Source organism: Peromyscus californicus, unplaced genomic scaffold (genome assembly GCF_007827085.1).
Source record: "Peromyscus californicus insignis strain IS unplaced genomic scaffold, ASM782708v3 Scaffold_11__1_contigs__length_118956290, whole genome shotgun sequence".
NCBI lineage: Eukaryota > Metazoa > Chordata > Mammalia > Rodentia > Cricetidae > Peromyscus > Peromyscus californicus.
This window is the reverse complement of record NW_026294402.1, coordinates 12,899,011-12,918,350: the sequence shown is the minus strand read 5'-3', so window position 1 is coordinate 12,918,350 and position 19,340 is coordinate 12,899,011.

The window sequence follows — 19,340 nt, the reverse complement described above, 5'->3', positions numbered from 1 at the left end:
GGGTGCTGGGAAGTGAACTCCTGGCCTCTGAAGAGCAGCATGTCAACTCTTAGCAGATGAGCCATCTCTCTAGCCTCCTTGGTAGTTTTTATATTATTCACACTCCTTGTCAATGTGACCAAATACTTGACAGCAACAACTTAAAGGAGAAGTGACATATTTAAGCTCTCAATTCAGAGAGAAGTGTCCATCATGACGAAGACATGGAGGCTGGTGTGAGTCTGTGCGCAGTGTTGGGAGCTTGTAGTAGTAGATTCTCTCCAGTGAGGAGTGAAGTTTAAGCCAGGCCTGAAGCAGAAGCCAATACCAAGGAGCCCTCAACTACTAAAATAGCCCCATGTCCTAAAGATTCCATGACCTCCTGAAGCAGCATCACTAGCTGGGACCAGGCATGGGAACCTGTAGGCAACATTATACATTCCAATCACAACAGGCATGGTACATCCTAGCAGTGAAGTCATGTGCCCAGCTCCACATCAGTTCTGCAAAATAAGAAACAATTTTCTTTCATATCTCAGGGTGACTGTACATATTTGCTGTATTGCCTCCAGGCTTTATCAGGAATTTTTTCCTCTCCCATTACATAGGTTGAAGGAAATTTTATTATCTTAATAACCCTTAGAGCATCAAGTTAGTCAATCAAGCCAGTGACACACAGATACAATAAGGTGACACAATAGATGTTCATGTTTTGACCTGGAAGGGCTCTTCAATACAAAAAGTAGAAAGGTACATTATAAAATGATTTCTACATTCCAGTGGTATTTTCTCATAAAAGAGTTTACTTTTTTGTATTGCACTCAAAGGACAAGAAGGAGGAAGTGTGGTAGCCCCCAAGCAGCAATTTATTAGGATGAGCCACAGTCATAGATCTAAAGACATATGCAATGTTCAGAATGAGCCCAGAAGAAGAAGGAACGAGTAGTTGAGGGAGAAAGAGAGTAGAGGTGATACCAGAGCAGATGAGGAAAGGAGTCCTCTATGAGGAAGAAATTTGGATTTACCTAAGGAGAGTCTTGTCCCAGTGTGTGACTCATTCCCATAAGCACTTGCGCTTTGGTATCTTAGCAATGGAGTATTGCCTCCCCCTGAGGTGATGGATTGCATTTTCTCTACCTTAAAAGAACTCATCATACCTCTGTAGAGCCCACCCTGCGTTCCATGCATTGTCTGTTTCTGCTTGTATCTGTCCACCATGTATTAAATCTCTCACACCATAACCTGTCATGCATCTCATGACTTGTATGAGAAGCTCTACTCTCTACCTTTCTTGTTGTCTTCTTCCTCCTTCTCTTCCTCTTTCTCTTCCTTCTCTTCTCATATGTATGGTGTGAAGTGTGTGTGTGTGTGTGTGTGTGTGTGTGTGTGTGTGTGTGTGTGTGTGTATTTTCATGGGTGTTGGCACATGTGTGTCTGAGGGTTCACATGCATGTATGTGTTCACATATGGAGGTCTAAGGCTGATATTTGGAATCTTCCTTTAATTACTCTCCTGCTTTATTTTTTGAGGTAGGGTCTCTCAAGCAAATCCAAGGCATCTCCAATATTGCTATTCTGGCCATCAGACTTGCTCCAGGCATCCACTGTCTTCACTTCCAGAGGCTGAAACTACAGACGGGCTACCACACCCACCTAGAATTTGCTTGGGCTGTAGGGATCTACATTCTGATCCTCTTGTTCACAAGCAATGAGGTATCTCTCCAGCCCTACCTTGCCCATTTCCTGGATCTTTCTCCTTGATCCTTTCTGATCTATTTCAAATGTCTTCAACATGCAAGTCATTATCCACTAAGCATGCTGTATTATGTCTGGATCCCTTATAAGCATTTTAAAAATTAAAAATATTCCAAAACATGTATCAATCATCTGCATGACTGATATATTTTTAGGTAAAATTACATAAAATTAAATGAGCAGAACCTCTGATGAACTTATATTCTAGTGAGACAAAGAAGAAATATGAAATAGATAAATAATGAAGAAACAATATGCACATACATGTGCATACACATACATAGCTTAGAATAGATTCCTAAAAGCAGATTCCATGGTCAAAAGTTAAGCAGATTTTAAGGTTGTTCATACATTTTGGCACACTGCCATCTAGAAATTTTTTCTGGCTTCATTTCCCACTAGCAATATATTGGATTTCTAATTTCCCACTCAAGTAGCTTCCTACTAATTTTAAAATCTTCTCATTTGAAAGTTAAAAATTATGTCTTATTTTCATATGTGTCTTTCAATACCACGGAGACTAAGCATTTTTGCATTTTGTACACTTTACTTATTTATGTAATTGGTCATTATCCTGGAAGTGTTTTTCCTTGGGTCAAACATTTCAAAGACATTGTTTCATATAATATTAACCTTTTCTTCTGTTATATGTTAAAACAGTTTCATATTTTCATAACACCATTTTATTGCAGTTTTAGACTTTAGAATTTTTCTCATTAATGAAATTGTCTTCATATTTTTTGGTTCTGGCTTTGACATAACTCTTAGAGAAATCTTCCCTATTGTGTCATCTAAATCTCCATGTACAATGATTTCTGGTCATTCTATGAATTTTAAAACCTAATAATGTTTAGTTACCTATAATTTATTTTGATAGTGGTATAAGCTAGAGATATTTAAAATTTTAGAATAAATCCAATCTTCTCACTAACATTATACCCCATTTATTTTAAGTTCCACTGATCACTGTAACATGCTATCAGAGCAGATCACACATAAATCTAAGCTTTTAAGGACCATATGAAGAAGATGCTTCTGCTGGACTCTTGCTCCTCCATAGCTCTAACTGAGCAGTGGCTGCCTTCTGCAAATGCATGACCCCTTCACTGTGCAAGTCCCCTTCTCTTGCAAACTGACTTTCTGATCGGCAGGCTTGGAGGCAAGTTTAGGACTTTGCCACAGAAGATTCTCTTAACCATCAGGAGCTGTAATTACTAAATCCATTTAAGTTATCCAAACACCCAGGTTCTCTAATGAGCCTGCTGATGTTAGTAAGACTGCTTAAAGACCCCTACAACATCAGTAGCAGCTACTGCACACCTGAGGGCATTCTCTTTGGTCTCAAACAGTGCAGCTTGGTCCCACACAGAGTTGGGTACTCAAAAATCTATGGGTTTCCAAACTAAAGAGAAAGATTTGCTATTCATAGTTACTAAAACGTTGGATTGATGAAAAATACAGGTGTCATTTTGAATTCTCCAAAACGCCCTTGGAGTTGTGACTAAATAAGAAATATCAGTTGGCAATGCTTCCTCCTCTTCTTTATGTGTCTTTATGTGTTTGTCCCCAGAGCTGCTGTTGTGATGAGTGTGTTATCAACTAGACACAGAGTCAATGCCCCTGATTCAGGAAAACAGCTTTTCAAGTTCTAGAACACTAAGAGAGATATTTTAGAAGATTGTAGTCTCCACAAATATATTAGCAGTCAATTAGATAAAGGGACAGTGGCGATGTACTGAGGAATATGTGTAGAAGTAGGTAGAAAGCCAGGCTCAGTCTTCTGGACAGTCATCGAGGCTACTGGTCTGACAGATGAAGTGCTGAGAGCCATGTGAGCCAGACACTCCCATATGCATTCTCTTTAAAGGGGCACTTTAGGAAGCTGGAGCAATGGTTAAGACTGACTATTGCTCTTGCAGAAGAGCAAATTTGATTCCTATTACCAATGTCTGACAGCTCAGAACTGCCAGTTCCAAGGAAACTGGTGCCTTCTGGTCTCCGTGCACATGTTCATACTTACACACGCTGCGCACACATACACACACACAGACACACAGACACACACACACACACACACACACACACACACACACACACACTATTTTTAAATCTTTAAAACAGAAACATTTTAGGTTGCAAATAGCTTATTAAGTTGCTTCCAAGTATCATATTCTTATGGTTTAGAAGCAAAAGGAGTTAAATATACAGCTGATAGTAGAAATATGTAGTATGGGGAAAATGACTCAAAAATCCTTCTTTTTAGCTTATCAACAGTCAGCTATTACAATATCAGAAATGTATGGCCCAGTGACTAGCTTTCAGTTTCATCTGAAGAGGTGATTGGGATATGATTAGTATTTAAAATCTATGATCTTTTAGTAAGCAGTTTTCCATTCATAATGTAGGAGGTCCTCAGACTATCAGTTGAAGTTCCCAATACAACAAAATGCCTGACCTCTTTAAGCAGAAGAGAGAGCTCCAGCAGCCTGCCTTTGAATTTCAACTCCACCATGGGCTCCTCTGAGCTTCGGGGTTGCCATTGCCTTCAGACTAGAGCTGCACCTCCAGTCCTTCTGTGCAGCTTGCCAGCTCAGGATGTAGATTTGTACTTCTTGGTCTCCACAGCCACATGATTAAGCCACTTAGTAAATCTCCTTACACACACACACACACACACACACACACACACACACACACACGCACCCTTTGGGTTCCATTTCTTTGGGGCTCTAAGGATTAGTAAAGAACAAATTTTGTTGAGAGAATAACTAGGTTTTGATAATCCATTACTGTTCTAGTTTCATATTGTTGCTATGATAAACAGCATGATTGAAAGAGATTTAGGAGACGGAAGGGTTCACTTCAGCTTACAGGGTGCAGTCAACCACTGAGGAACCCCAAAGCAGGAAGTCAGGCAAGGTATTGAAGGAAGAAACCATGTAGGAACCCTGCTGGCTAATTTGAACAGAGGAGATCATGCTTAGCTAGACTTTCCTTTAAAGCTCAGCACTACCTGCCAGGGGATGGTGCTGCCCACAGATGGCTGGCCCCTCCTGCATCAAATAGTAATGGAGACAATCTCCCACAGACACATGCGTAGGCGAATTCAATGTAAGCAATTCCTCAACTGAGGCTTCTCTTCTCAGATGGCTCTAGGTTTTATCAAGTTGACAGTTAAAACAAGGCAGGACAATTTCTAAGGAGTTACTCAGGCCCCCAGGCTCTGAAAGAATGGTTTAAAATGCAAATATGCTTTAGGAAAGGTGGTGTAAACAAAATTGACTCCCACTGAGGTTTGATAGCTGACCTTGTTGAAGGGCATCAGGGAAACAATGGTGGATGAAAGCGAGAGCACAGAGAAAAACAAACCAGCAGTAGCTGACTGTTTTGTACTGTCTCAGCACAAGGACTGAAGGCTGAAAATTAGAAGTTGCAACAGCGCAGAGGCAAGTGTTCCAGGACTGTGAGGGCCGGAGGGCAAGAGCATTGTGAGTCCCAGAGCTGGTGAGATATGGGCTTCCGGTCTATGTTAAATGAGACAGCTGCACAGGACCAGATTCCCAAAGAAGGTGAGAAGATACTAGTTCTTTATGAAATCTATGTCTAATAACTGAAAACCAAAAAGAGATGGGAAAACATTTAGTCTCTTGAGACACTTATGCAAAGGAATTACAATTTTTTAGAAAATGGGCTCTCACATCTATGTGACTATGGGGAAATTATTTTTCTCACCTACAAATGACAACAGGGAAACATTTACCACTGAAGTAAATGCTTCAGATTATGGAAATGTCACTGTCTTGCAGATTATTCTTAAATATGATGTCCCTTCTTTGTAATCTTAATATTAAATTGGACATCATGGTGTGGAGCCTGCATGGCACTGGACTAGGGTCTCTGCATGGCAACACAATTGTACATCTTGATTTTCTTGGGGGGCCCCCTGGCGGTAGGATCAGAATCCATCCCTGGTGCATGAGCGGGCTTTTTGGAGCTACTACCTATGATGGGACACCTAGTGCAGCCTTGAGGCAGGGGGAAGGGCTTGGACTTGCCTCTACTGGATGCACCTCCTCCTGGGAGGCCTTGCCTTCCTGTGGGAGGAAATGGGGGAGTCAGTTGGGGGGAGGGGGAGGCAGGAGGAGGAAAGAGGGGGATCTCTGATTTATGTGTAAAATAAAAAAAAATTTCTTAATAAAAAAAATGTGAAAAAAAAATGTCATGGTACTTTCATTCTGAAAGTCTCTCCAATTTTGAACTCATTTCTTCATAAAACAAAACAAAACAAAAATGTAGATAAGCCTGTTACACAGCATCTTCAGAGATTGGTCCCATTCTATATTGTCATCCAGGACAGGGAATAAGAACCTTTCCTATGCCTGCATAGAAGGTCCAGGTCTCTAGGAGTGGTGCCAGATATGAGCTAAACTAGAAAGGAGAGTATGCAAGTATCTAAATTCTTTTAGGCAAGCATTGAACATCTCTTTCTGAACTTCATCTTTGTCTGGTGAAATCAAGTTGCTGTTGGTGTTTTGATGGTGGTCTTTTAATTAGATCAAAGGGAGAGATGTGGAAGCCCTTCAACAGCCTGAATTATTCAACACCATGACATTTTGTGCATTTGTGTGAAAAAATAAGAAAGTCAGATACACATCTTGAGCTCCAAAATACCTAATTTTGTGGTGTGGTTTTGTAGTGCTAGGGATGAAACTCAGAGCTTTATGCAGGCCAGTACTCTACCACTGATCTATACTTAGGTCATAACTAATTTGCTTTATTTTCTATTTATATAACTGAATATCATATGAAATTTAACAATTATTTATATTCAGTAGGGTGAATCTTCCCAGCTATAAAACTGAACAATAGAAACTATGCTACAGTTTTGTGAGAAATAAATGTCTTAATGCCCATGAAGAGTGTGACGCAGTACCTGACACATAGTCTGAATTCAATAATATTAGGTATCAGGGATAGTATGATGAGCATCGAAAGAGCATATTGTTAGATACAGTGGCATATGCATTGTAACATTTTACTATATCCTGCCAACTGTTCTCAGCTTCCTCCAAAAAGGCTGTACTAATTTGCATCAATAAATAAATGCTTCCCCATACAGATGCCAAGCAATGGCATTTTTTTTCTTTTTAATAGTGTTTCTTTTTTTCTTTTATTCTTCTCTTGTACATTACATCCCAACAGTAGTTCCCCTCCTCCACTCTTCTCAGTCCTCACCAGCACCTTCACTTCTCCCAAATACACTTCTCCATTTCTCTTCAAAACAAACAAACAACAGAGCAGGGCTCCCAGGCCTATCAACCAAACACAGCATAACGAGTTATGATAAGACTAGGCAGACACCCTCATACAAGGCTGGATGAGGCAACCCAGTAGAAGGAAAAGGGTCCCAAGAGCAGATGAAGGAATCAGACACCCCCTACTGCCACTATTGGGAGTCCCACATGAGCATTAAGGTACACAACATAGCATAAATACAGAGGGCCTAGCTCTGACCCATACACACTCTGTGATTGTTGATTCAGTCTCTGTGATCCCCTATGAGCCCTGCTTAGTTGATTCTGTGGGCCATGTTCTCAGGTGATGACTTTTTTTAACTATTGTAAATTTAATGTTTATTCTAGTTTTGTGCTCTTGCTGTATTAAATACAATTACAAAAAACAACTTAGGAGTTGAAGGGTTTTTTTTCATCTTACACTTACAGGTCATGATCTAACACTAAGGAAAACCAAATAGGAACCATGGAGTGACACTGATTACTGACTCTCTGACTTGTTTGTGTTCAGCTAGCTTTCTTATACAGGCCAGGCTCCCTTCTTAGGGTTGGTGCTGCTTACATTGGGCTGGGCCTCCCACATCAATTATACAACAAGACAAACTCTTGTGAACATGGACACAAGCACACCTCAGAAGTTTCCAGAGTTTCTAAGAGTCCCAAAATTGTTAAAAATTCCAAAATCTAAGCCGGGCGGTGGTGGCGCACGCCTTTAATCCCAGCACTCGGGAGGCAGAGCCAGGTGGATCTCTGTGAGTTCAAGGCCAGCCTGGGCTACCAAGTGAGTTCCAGGAAAAGGCGCAAAGCTACACAGAGAAACCCTGTCTCGAAAAACAAAAAACAAAAAACAAAAAACAAAAAAAAAAAAAAAAAAAAAAATTCCAAAATCTCCTCTTAAGGCAATTTCTTAACAGTGAACCTGTATAGAATCAGTAAATAAGCCATATACTTCTAATCTGCAATAGCACGTAGTAAACATTACCATTGCAAATGAATTAATGTGGTCGGGTGAGGGACACAGCAAGGGAAGTCTAAGGAAATCTAGTCAGGCAAATACCAAACACAGACTTACAAATCTAACATCATGATGCACACTGGGATCATTTTTGTTCCTTTAACTTTGAGTATCCCCACCTCTTTTGTGGAATATTCCTTTACATTGTGTGAAGTTATGCCACTGTGATTGGTTTAATAAATCAATTTAGCTAAATGGCCAATAGCTAGTCAGGATTTGGGGGGCAGAGAGGACACTGGGAAGAAGAAGAGTGGAGTCAAGAGGAGTTGCCAGGGATGCAGAACAAGCAGCATGGGCTTTACAAAGTAAATGTAACCAAGCCATTTAAAAGAATATAGATTAAAAGATATGGGTTAATTTAAGTTATAAGAACTAATTAAAAACAAGTCTAAGCTATCGGCTGAGCTTTCATAATTCATAAGAAATCTCTGTGTCATGATTAGAGCTGGCTGGTGAAAAAGAGAAAGACTTGCAACCTATGGCATCCAACGTCCAGCCATGTATATCCACATAAGGTCTGAGAAAACTTTAAAGAAAAAATTGGAACACAGAGTCAAACGCAGCTTCCTGGTGACCCTATGGTCTCTTAGGTAGTCTAGATGCTAGCAGCATATAGAGATGCCAATCTTTTAAGAGACCCTACTACCAAGCACACCAATGGGATCTATGAGCAGAGGGCTGCGCACTACTCTGTGATATGAGACTAAGTAGAAACACATACAACAGCGTGGACCCAGAAACTTCCCAGAGATGGGGTAGTAAATGTGGCTTCTGATAGTACCTCTGCCATGAGGCTAGGCTCTTAGGGAAATGAGAGGGGCAGAGCTTGCTGCCAGCATATCGTGAGCTAAGCTGCATGAGCAGTTTAAGATTTTGTTCATACAGACAGAAAAGGTTACAGATACACAGTAAAGCAGGTTCAGACTGAAAACACCTCTAAACAGATTACAGAGTGTTTAACCATGTGTGTAGGCTTAAGGGAAAAAAAGGGTATAGACACTCATAAAAATAAATAAATAGTTTAAAAATAATAAAGTTTTTAAAGAAGGAATAAAGTAATATAATAAAAGAACAATCCATATAGAGATGGGAAGTACACAGTGAGTCCAGATCCTGTATGTGATTGTGTTGTCTTTAAATTTTTTTATTGTTGATAACCAAATGATAGCTGCTGGGAGACATGGCATCGTGAAAGAGACTGCTGAAATAAACCAGCCTAAAAACTTTAAGAATACCTTAACTTTAAAATGGAACTCAAAAAATGATTGTTTTGGAGAAGAGGATATACTTTTGTTTCCACAGGAAACAAAAGGCTGTGGATTAATTCAAGGTTGATAGAGATCAGATTTAATCAGGGAAGACCCATGAAAATCCTGGTTACAGACATAAAAATAAACCCAAAGTAACAACAAGATGGGTGGCATATATTTTACCTGCTCAAACATAAAACAAGAAATCATCTTTGCCCAGCTTGTGCACACCACACATTCCATTCTATACTTGTGTTAATGCATACACACACACACACACACACACACACACACACACACACACACACACATATATATATATCCTTTGAAAGTGTGTGTTTCCAGAACAAGGGGAACAGAAAACAATAAAAAACGGGTGGCCCATGTGATCCAGCCTCCTCTCAGAGTACTTCTGTTGCACTTTCCTCAGAATTCAGCATCCAAAACAGCTTCAAGGATGCTGGCTAATAAGGTCCAGTCTCACAGACTATTCTAGCCAGGACTACAGATATGCTTTTCAATTTCCCATTGCACAGAGACTGGACATCAAATGTTATGGCTATCTCTCCCAGGACTTGACCATTATCTCAATTTTCCCAGCATCCCCTAAAAATGCCAGTGCCCACAGACAACAGGAAGCAGTCTAGAGAACATGATGCCCACATTCCTAAGAAGTGGGGTGGATGGTTTTTGGTTATTCAGTGGATTATGGATGTTTGTCATTGTTTAGGGAGATTGGTTACAATTTGTTATTAGGCATGGTCAGAAATAAAAAAACTGAAAAAGGAGATTTGATTCAGGGATCTCTTCTGAAGAGAAAAAAAGGAGGATGTAGTAAAAAATGATGAGCTAAAAAGATAGATTGTTGAATCTACTTTTGAACAATCACTACTCTCAAATATTTTATGTTGGTATGAATTTTTGTATATTGATACAAATTTAAGGATATTTTTGTTAGAACATACAGTACATTCATTTCTACTCTTGTTTAAGTTATTATACCTATGCAGCTCATTTGACAATGTAATTTTCTAGTCCTTGAAAATTATTATTACAATTTATTTAGGATAATAAAGAAACACAGGTTAATAGTCAGCTATAGCAATCAAACTTGTAGTAATGTTAGGTATGGTTTTTAGGTCAAACAGATATATTTTAAGTAGATAGATGGTCTTTAAAGACCTACAGAATATGGTATTTAAAATGTTTTGTTAACATAGGGATTTTCATGACAATGAGACATGTCTGCCCCTGGTAACACTAATTTACTTCAGAGAAGATGATGGGCATTGAAGAAACTCAATAAGGAGTTTGCTTTCAATATGACAAAACTAGACATTTGGGCAAGAAACTGCTATTGTCTTGACTGTTGACAGCATGCTGTGCAATCTGGACAAGCAAGGCACAAAGGAAAAAAAACTTTTCCAAGATAAGGCAGAACAGTCCTTCTAAATTTCTGCTTCATAGAAAAGTCTGCCAGACAATCTGCAGAACACATAGTAAAGTGACTGCTAGACTTTGCCAAGACTAGGCAGGATAGTCCTTCAAAATTTTTGCTTCACAGAAAAGTCTGTCAGATATTTTATGCCTATAGGCCTAGGATGGATACCCCAATATTGCAGAAGAACCATGTGGTGACTGTCCAGGCAGCCAGATATTTCTGTCATTTCTTAGTTTTGGAAGTAGCTTACATTGCATTTCCCATTTATGCAAGTAATATTATATTCTTCTGGGTTCTTTGATGGAATTGAAGACTAGATAGTTACAGTTATAGTTTTCCTTAGGTATGATAGAAGATAAATTAGATACAAAATTTTGGACTCATCAAGAGAGGATATAAAATTAGCTATTTTCTCTATATTTGCCAAATACAAGTGGACTAGATATTATAAATGCAATTCTTACTTGATAATTGTTCTTATTGTATATAGTTTCATTTGTTATAGTTAATATCTTTCCTTTCTATTTAGACAATACCTGATAATTGTTCTTATTTTTATAGTTTTATTATGTTAGAGTTAAACCATTTATTTCATTTAGACAAAAAGGGGGAAATGGCTTTTTTTTTATTATTTGTAAACCTCTCTCTCTCTCTTTCTCTTTCTCTTCTCTCTCTCTCTCTCTCTCTCTCTCTCTCTCTCTCTCTCTCTCTCTCTGTGTGTGTGTGTGTGTGTGTGTGTGTGTGTGTCTTTGGTTCTCCAAGACCTCTGTGGCTAATATTGGTAAGCTAGTACCTACCTCCACCCTCTGATTCAGAAAGGAAGTCACTGGTCACTCTTTGGCTGCTTCTCTGATCACTCAGGTTCTTACCCCAATACCTGACTCCTGAGTTTTTATTTTTAAAGAATAATTAGATAAACACTTCACTCTCTACTTCTTCCATCTGTAATACACATTAGACTCTTGGGCCAGCTCCATTCCATGCATGAACAAGCTTTTCTTGATCAGTGTACCATGGTCCTGGCCTCTCCAACATCTTGTAGTCTCCATTGAAACTATAAGATCTATCTATCTATCTATCTATCTATCTATCTATCTATCTATCTATCTATCTATCTTGCTAGCTCCCTCTCCCCCTTCTGTCTCTAACTCTATCTCTGCCTGTCTCTAATATTATAGATAGAACTTAGGGCCTTGTGCCTCCTAGACAAGTGCTTTCTCTCTAAATGATAATCTGAAACATTTATTTTTTTAAAGCTACCCATTTTACTCTATTTGATTCTTTAAGAATATTTTCCACATTGATAAATAGCTTCTGGACTATATTAAATCTTCCTATATTGTTAATTTCTTAGGATAAGTTCTTGTATTTGCAAATAGTGGCTCAAAGGTGGTACACATATGTGCTGTGGGATGTTCTGTATGGCAAATGTGTTGCTGATTGGTCAATAAATAAAACACTGATTGGTCATTGGCTAGGCAGGAAGTGTAGGCGGGACAAGGAGGAGAATAAAGCTGGGAAGTGGAAGGCTGAGTCAGAGAGACACTGCCAGCCACCACAATGACAAGCAGCATGTGAAGATGCCAGTAAGCCACGAGCTACGTGGCAAGGTACAGACTTATGGAAATGGATTAATTTAAGCTATAAGAACAGTTAGCAAGAAGCCTGCCACGGCCATACAGTTTGTAAGCAATATAAGTCTCTGTGTTTACTTGGTTGGGTCTGAGCGGCTGTGGGACTGGCAGGTGACAAAGATTTGTCCTGACTGTGGGCCAGGCAGGAAAACTCTAGCTACACATATGCCATGAAGTTGTCTTTCAGAAAGTGATGCCAATTTATGCCACCACAAATTTTTCATGATTGCTGGCCATTTGCAGTTCTTATTTTGGGAGTCAGGTGGATTCCACTGTTGATATCGCAAGTCCATGGACATGAATATGAGCAATTTATGATAAAGTCTTTGGAGGTGGAAGAGGATTATCTGTATTTCCTCCTCTGCATTTGCCATGACGTAAATTTGCCTTTCAGACTTTCTATCAGTTGGTTTTTGCATCCCATTAAATGCTGCCTCAGCTTTCACGTCTCCCCATGGTCTTCCATATCACCATCACCTTCCTGTACTTCCCCTGTTTGTGCCTTACTTATATTCTTCTATGGTCTAGACATTCAAAATCGTAATAGGAAGATGATCAAGCTGGCTGGAGCTTTACCAAAAGAATGAAACATGAACTCATGTCACCTGATTGGCTTCACGCCAAGCTTTCCGGTCTCCCTCAGGGTCTAGACTGTGATTACACTCAGTGTTCCCTGGAAACTTCATCTGAGGGACTAAGAAGCGCCTGTATATACATTTCATTTTTTCTTTCCAATGAGAGTGGTCTGAGCTTTGAAGAACTGCAAAGCCCCCAGAAGTTGTGTGTCAATAATTGCTGGGAAACAGCGCCCATTCCAACCAAGAAATCCTGGGAATCCCCTTGGCAGCTTGTCCTAGAGAGCCATCTGGCCCAGCAGAGAAAATCAGTCACTCCTCCTTATTCATCATGGATACAGATTATCAATGAGAGAAAAAAATCTCAGGGGGACCTACCACTAAATTTAGCTACTGACTTTCAGACCCCTTTACCACATAAATAGATGAGACAGTGTGCAGAGTGTTTCTGAAAAATAAAGTAAGTCCAAGTTTGAAAACAAGCCAAAATAATTAATAGAAACAGTTTCATTGCTGTCTTGTTTCTCTTCCTAATTAATATTTATGTGCACACATTCCAGAGACATTGCTGTTTGCTTAAGAATACACTGTTACAATATTGTTAGCTACAGCTGGTTTTGCAATAAGAATTTACTGAGCAACCTAAAATTGACAGATAAATACTCCGATACTTAAATTTCCTAAACTGGTGGAGCTATCCTCTTTTCCTAAAAACAGAGACAAAACATAGTACACTTGTGGATGGAGAACACTTATAGGCTCAAAGTTCAAAAGGGAGTTTAGGGTATCAGATGATGATGTTGCTGTACTGTATGTATGTATGTATGTATGTATTGATTGATTGATTGATTGATTGATTGATTGATTGATTGATCTTCCAAGATCCCTTTATGTTGAATTATCATCAGACTGTGTTCTGGAGACAAATGGTCATAGAAAGAAGGTAGGTCAGGTGATCTTAAAAAGTCAAAGCCTTTTGTAGGAGGTAATGATTGTGTTGGTAGTGAGTGCTGGGTGCCATTGCCATGGCTTTAATAAGACAGTTGTGCAATAGTAAACTATAGCTAGGATAAGCCAATCAAGAGGTCCCTTCCATTTCAGTGAGTCATGTCACAGTCCAGTTTCAATGAAGTGGCAATGAATCCAGAAGAGTTTAGAAGTGGCTGATAGACTGTTATACCCTTAATTACCACAAACCAAAATGTATCCACATCATATCCACATCAGCAACAAACCCATTTTCAGTTTGTTAGTGGGGGTGCAAACGTCATCTAGGTCCTCCAAACAAGTAATTTCCCAGATTTCTGTAAAGAAGCTCCTTAGGCAGCAATCTTAAATGAAAGTCCAGCCCTTTTGTTATTCAGCATCCATATAAAGCTTGCTAACTTCCAAGTGCTTTGCAATCATTGATCAGTTATTAACCATTTGGTGAGGGCAATATAGTTCTTACATTGTACTTTGTACTTCTGTACTGAATAAAACCTCTCTCTCTCTCTCTCTCTCTCTCTCTCTCTCTCTCTCTCTGTCTGTCTGTCTCTCTCTCTCTCTCTCTCTCTCTCTCTCTCTCTCTCTCTCACACACACACACACACACACACACACACACACACACACACACACACACACAATTTCTTTCCCTCTCTCTCTCTCTCTCTCTCTCCCTTTCTCCATCTCCCCATCCCCACCACCACTGGGTCCACCTAATTGTTCTCTGAACTCTCAGCTCTATGAGGAAGTTCTCCATTTTGGTAAAGTTGAATGTTACAGACCCTCAGCCACCTCCATCCAGTGGCTCTCTATCACAGCAAAATTCCTTTACCTATCAGCTCTGTCAATCATGCAAAATTAGAAAATCCTTTCTCTTGTTGAGTGTTTCAGCTTGGACTCCCTGGTTCTCCTAGACTCTCATTGTTGGGAACAAATAATACTTTTACTTCTTGTTTATTAATAAAACATTTGCCTCCCCAAATGAAAGAAGTAAGCAATTTGAAGTGACATTGCTGTTATGTTCACAGTTATTTTTCAGAACCACTGAGAAATACATGTATTTATCCCTGTTTGGGGAAGCCTGAATTTATGCATTTGGTTCTTTTGTTCAAGGCATACATCATTCCTTTGTATTTTGCCTGCTTTTCTTAGCAGCTTCTTTTGGTTTGTAAAATATCTATAGGTACCTGTTGCTGGAGAGAACTGGGTATTTTAAAATCCTGCCAAGGACACTATGCCATCCTTTACTTACCATCTAAATGAGATCTTTTAATTGCACCAAGTCGCCAAATCTTCATCAAGGAATTATTTTGTTATGCATCTTGAATGATCCTTGACCTGTTTTCACTGTTTGACTGGATATTGGTTGAGTACATCAGTATACTTGTTTGCAGCAGTATCAAGGGAGTCTCTTGGCTCCAAAATCAAGGTCCAGTTTCAGCAATCAGATCAGTTTCAACAATGCAGTTTGTCTTTGTCCAATCATCTCCAAGTTTGCTCCCACACTCCAACTAAGCTAACCCAATGCAGAACACAATTACTCTCTGCCACATTGTCAGACATTAATTTTCTCTCTTTTGCTAGCTAGCATCAAGAGTTTAATTCACAGGAGCATTCCTGCAGTATTCCCACAGACAGCAATTAATTTCTATCCATAAGGGTCTTGGTTCCTGGCATTCTTACTAATTGCTTAAACCTACTCTCTACTTAAGTCAGTTTGGGAAAAAAATAACATCATAAGGAAAATTTCATCAATGCTCTCCATTTGAATTCTTTAACATACTTGAAATTTCTGAATGCTTTTTTCCCCTGAAGTATCTAAGACCAAGGGACTTCCCTTAAAATAGAGACCAGATATCCATAATACTCATAATAAGCATGCTTTACTGATGCTGTGAACAAATTAACCAAGGTGAACAGAAAGAGCACATTCTGTTGTTTCAAGTAAACACTAAATGTGCATCTCTGCCCTTCTGAGTAAACTAGCCTTTATCTCCCAAGATCAAGGAACAAGAATGATGTTACAAGCAATTAGCCTCAAGTCAATCACAATTAGTCTATGTGTGTTGGAACAGGTTTAAATTTCAGTATTTTAGATATTTATTAATCTGATCAAAATATTTGTTGCATACTCACCATACATAAGGAATAGAGTAATGCTGAATTTGTCACAAACATCTCCAAGGCCCCCACAATAGTTACACACTAATCACTAAACACCTATTATCTAGATAACCTACAAGTATACAACAGAATGCATTTCATTCCTGGCTAAGGGTCTTTGCAAAAGTAGTTGCTAACAGCTTTAACATGTCCCTGGATTCTATCTACTAATGAAGAGCTCCAAAAACCTAGAACACCTCCTGTCTTTGTTGCTGTTGTATTGCTGTGAAGAGACATCACGACCACAGCAACTCTTATAAAAGCATTTAACTAGGACTTCCTTACAGTTTCAGAAATTTAGTCCATTGTCATCCTGGTGGGAGCATGGTGGCATACAGGCATACATGGTGCTGGAGAAGGAGCTGAGAGTTCTACATCCAGATATGCAGGCAGAAAGAAGAGGGAGAGCCACTGGGCTTGTTTGAGCTTCTGAAAACCTCAAAGCCCACCCCCAGTGACACACTTCTTCCAACAAAGCCACAGCTGCTAATCCTTTCAAATAGTGCCACTCCCTGATGACTAAGCATTCAAATCTATGAGTTTGTGAGGGCCATTAGTATTCAACCACTATACTCCCCAATCATGGTGAGAAAGAGATAAGATCCAGGTGAGGTCAGATAATGACCCTGCTGCTCAGGAGACAGAAAAGCCAATAAATCAGGGGCCTCAGGAAGCTATAAAAAGCAAGCGCATTGGTTATCTCATGGAACTGCCACACAGGAGTGAAGCTCTGTGGACAACTTGTTTTTACCTCATCAGAGCCCAGGTTTGATTTCTGAGCCACAGAGCTACAAGATAACACATTTTTTAAGTTACTAAGTGTATGGTTAATTTACCATGACAGCAGTAGAAATTAATACTGGAGTTTGTCTGAACTCAAAATAAAATGGTCCCATTAATTAACTGTGTAATCAGTGCATCACACTTAATATTCCCAGTGTGTTAATTTCTTTACCTGCAGATTAGAGATAATAATATCTACTCTCTAACCTCACGAACTGCTCAGTGAGAGGAACTATAAGATAGAACAAGGGATAGCTGAAGGGACACCAGCTCACTCCAGCATGTGGCTCTGGCAGCCTTGCCCTTCTCCCCATTCCCTCTGCCTTGCTAAAACCATTAGACTACATTCCTAAAGGTACCCACCCAGGTCTATTCCCTTATTTGGCCACTGAGGCTAACCACCAAAGTCCAGCAATCAGAAGCCCCCTTTGGCTCTCCAAATTAACATACCCAGTTAAAATTAAACACCTTATCCTAACACCGGTTTTCCCCATTACCTTTATAAACTGCTATTTGCCTATTGCCACGTCTGTCTCCTCTCTATCCAGAGGCAGTCCTTTGTCCCTCCAGGACAAATACTCCTTCCCTCTTTCCCTTGTCCCCTTCCCCTTCTCCCTTGTCCCCTGTCTCCTTTACCACAGCATCCTAACCCATTCTAACACAGATCTCCCCTTCTTCTCCTAAAATTACACCTGCAAGATCATTTGCTGTTGTTTTTCTGCCTGAGTCAGAAACCAGTCACTTAACTTTTCTCTCCGGCTGAATAAAGAATGTCTCTGTGAAAAAAGTGAGTGGGTGTGGTTTGTGCCTAATCCGGGGTCTGGAAGGGAAGGAGACCCCACTGTGTGGGAGTCCCCTTCAATAGCTCCAGCCAAAGGTTATTGGCACATGGAGTAGCTGATGAGTATATTACTGTAGTGAAAGTAGTCACAGTCTCTACCACACTATCAAGGTTTAGTATGAGACCCTTACCCTAGGCTAATGGAGACTTCACTGATGTAAGATACTTCGGGGATGGGAGAAGACCTGACCACAACACCATGAGAGATTGCACTGCACACTTCTCCTTTATGGATGGTCCTAAGAAGTCAGGCTGCTCGCAATGGAAGTGAGGTTTGTTTGAAATTCTCATGCAGCTGTGCCCCTTACAGTGTCCACAGTTGGGGTGTGGCTTTTCGTCCACTGTGCTCAGTTCCTCTTCCTTCACATTAACTCTAACCAACAAGGGAGAGTCAACTGAGGCAGCAGCACAAAGACTACCTCTGCAAAGAGCAGACTGCATCTGCTAGTGATGTCTGAGGCTCTCCGATCATCGACTGGTCTCACACAGCAAGAGCAGAGGCTTGACGCCAGCAGTACCCATACTCCAGGCTTCTGTTTCCAAACACAGAAGAGGTCAGAAGACTCACCTTCCCACAGACAAAAGAGAAGGTTCTAAATAACACAACAGATTCTGGAGTTGGGGAAGAGAACTTGGAATGCTAGTATTAGCATCACCCTGTAGTATAGATTCTACTCCTAGAGAAGAGCCAACATAACTTCAGCGAACCTGGTTCGATGCCCTCTTCAGAATCAGTGTGGGAATTCAATGGTGTTTTTTGTTTTGCCCTAGTTTAATGTGGAATCCTGGGAATGACAATGAAAGTAGTTTCTTGACACTTTAGTGCATCCAGGAGTCCTAAGAAAACTGTTTATTTCAAGCTCCACTGGGAAGAGGAAAATAATCAATAGTGGTTGAACACAGCAGTGCATACTTGCTGAAGAAATATTACAGAGACTAGAAAACCAACCAATTAAGAAAGTAAGGAAGAGCAGACAGAAACATTTTCTTTGTGAACTGGCACTAATTATGCAGCTCAAATAGTTAAATGTGTACCTTGTCTTTATATGAAATATTTTTACAAACTTTCTTCTGTGACTTTCACCAAAGAGTTTCTCTGGGATCTTCACTCCCAACAGTCTCTATGCTATTAGCACAGAACTAAAAGTCTTGTCACTTGAGTCGGCCACCTCTTCTTCCCACTCCAAATGGGTGTATCTAAGACGGCCACAATGTAGAATGCTATCTCTGTTTGAAGGTGGTTAGGTATCAGAGGACTTTACAGTATTTTTATAATCTTATAATTATAAATAAAGCTATAAATGTCTTATCCAAGACTACTATAAGATTACTTATCGCTGAACTAAGTTCTGAACTCTCCATGCAGGTGTCAAATATGACAAAAGCAGCCTATGGACAGGACATCTTGGTCCTTGCTTCTGATAATTGGTCTTTGAATAAATCCACAAGTTTGTCTTAGTGATTTCCAGGGCACACCCGCACAATTTCCACCAGGTCCACTCCCTTCCCATTGCAGCTCTTGCTTCCATAACAACTGAGTCCCCATTGATTTGACAGAAGCAGTCACCTTATTGGTACCCATAGCTGCAGACACAAACTCTAGTCTCTCATAAAATTAGGAAGAG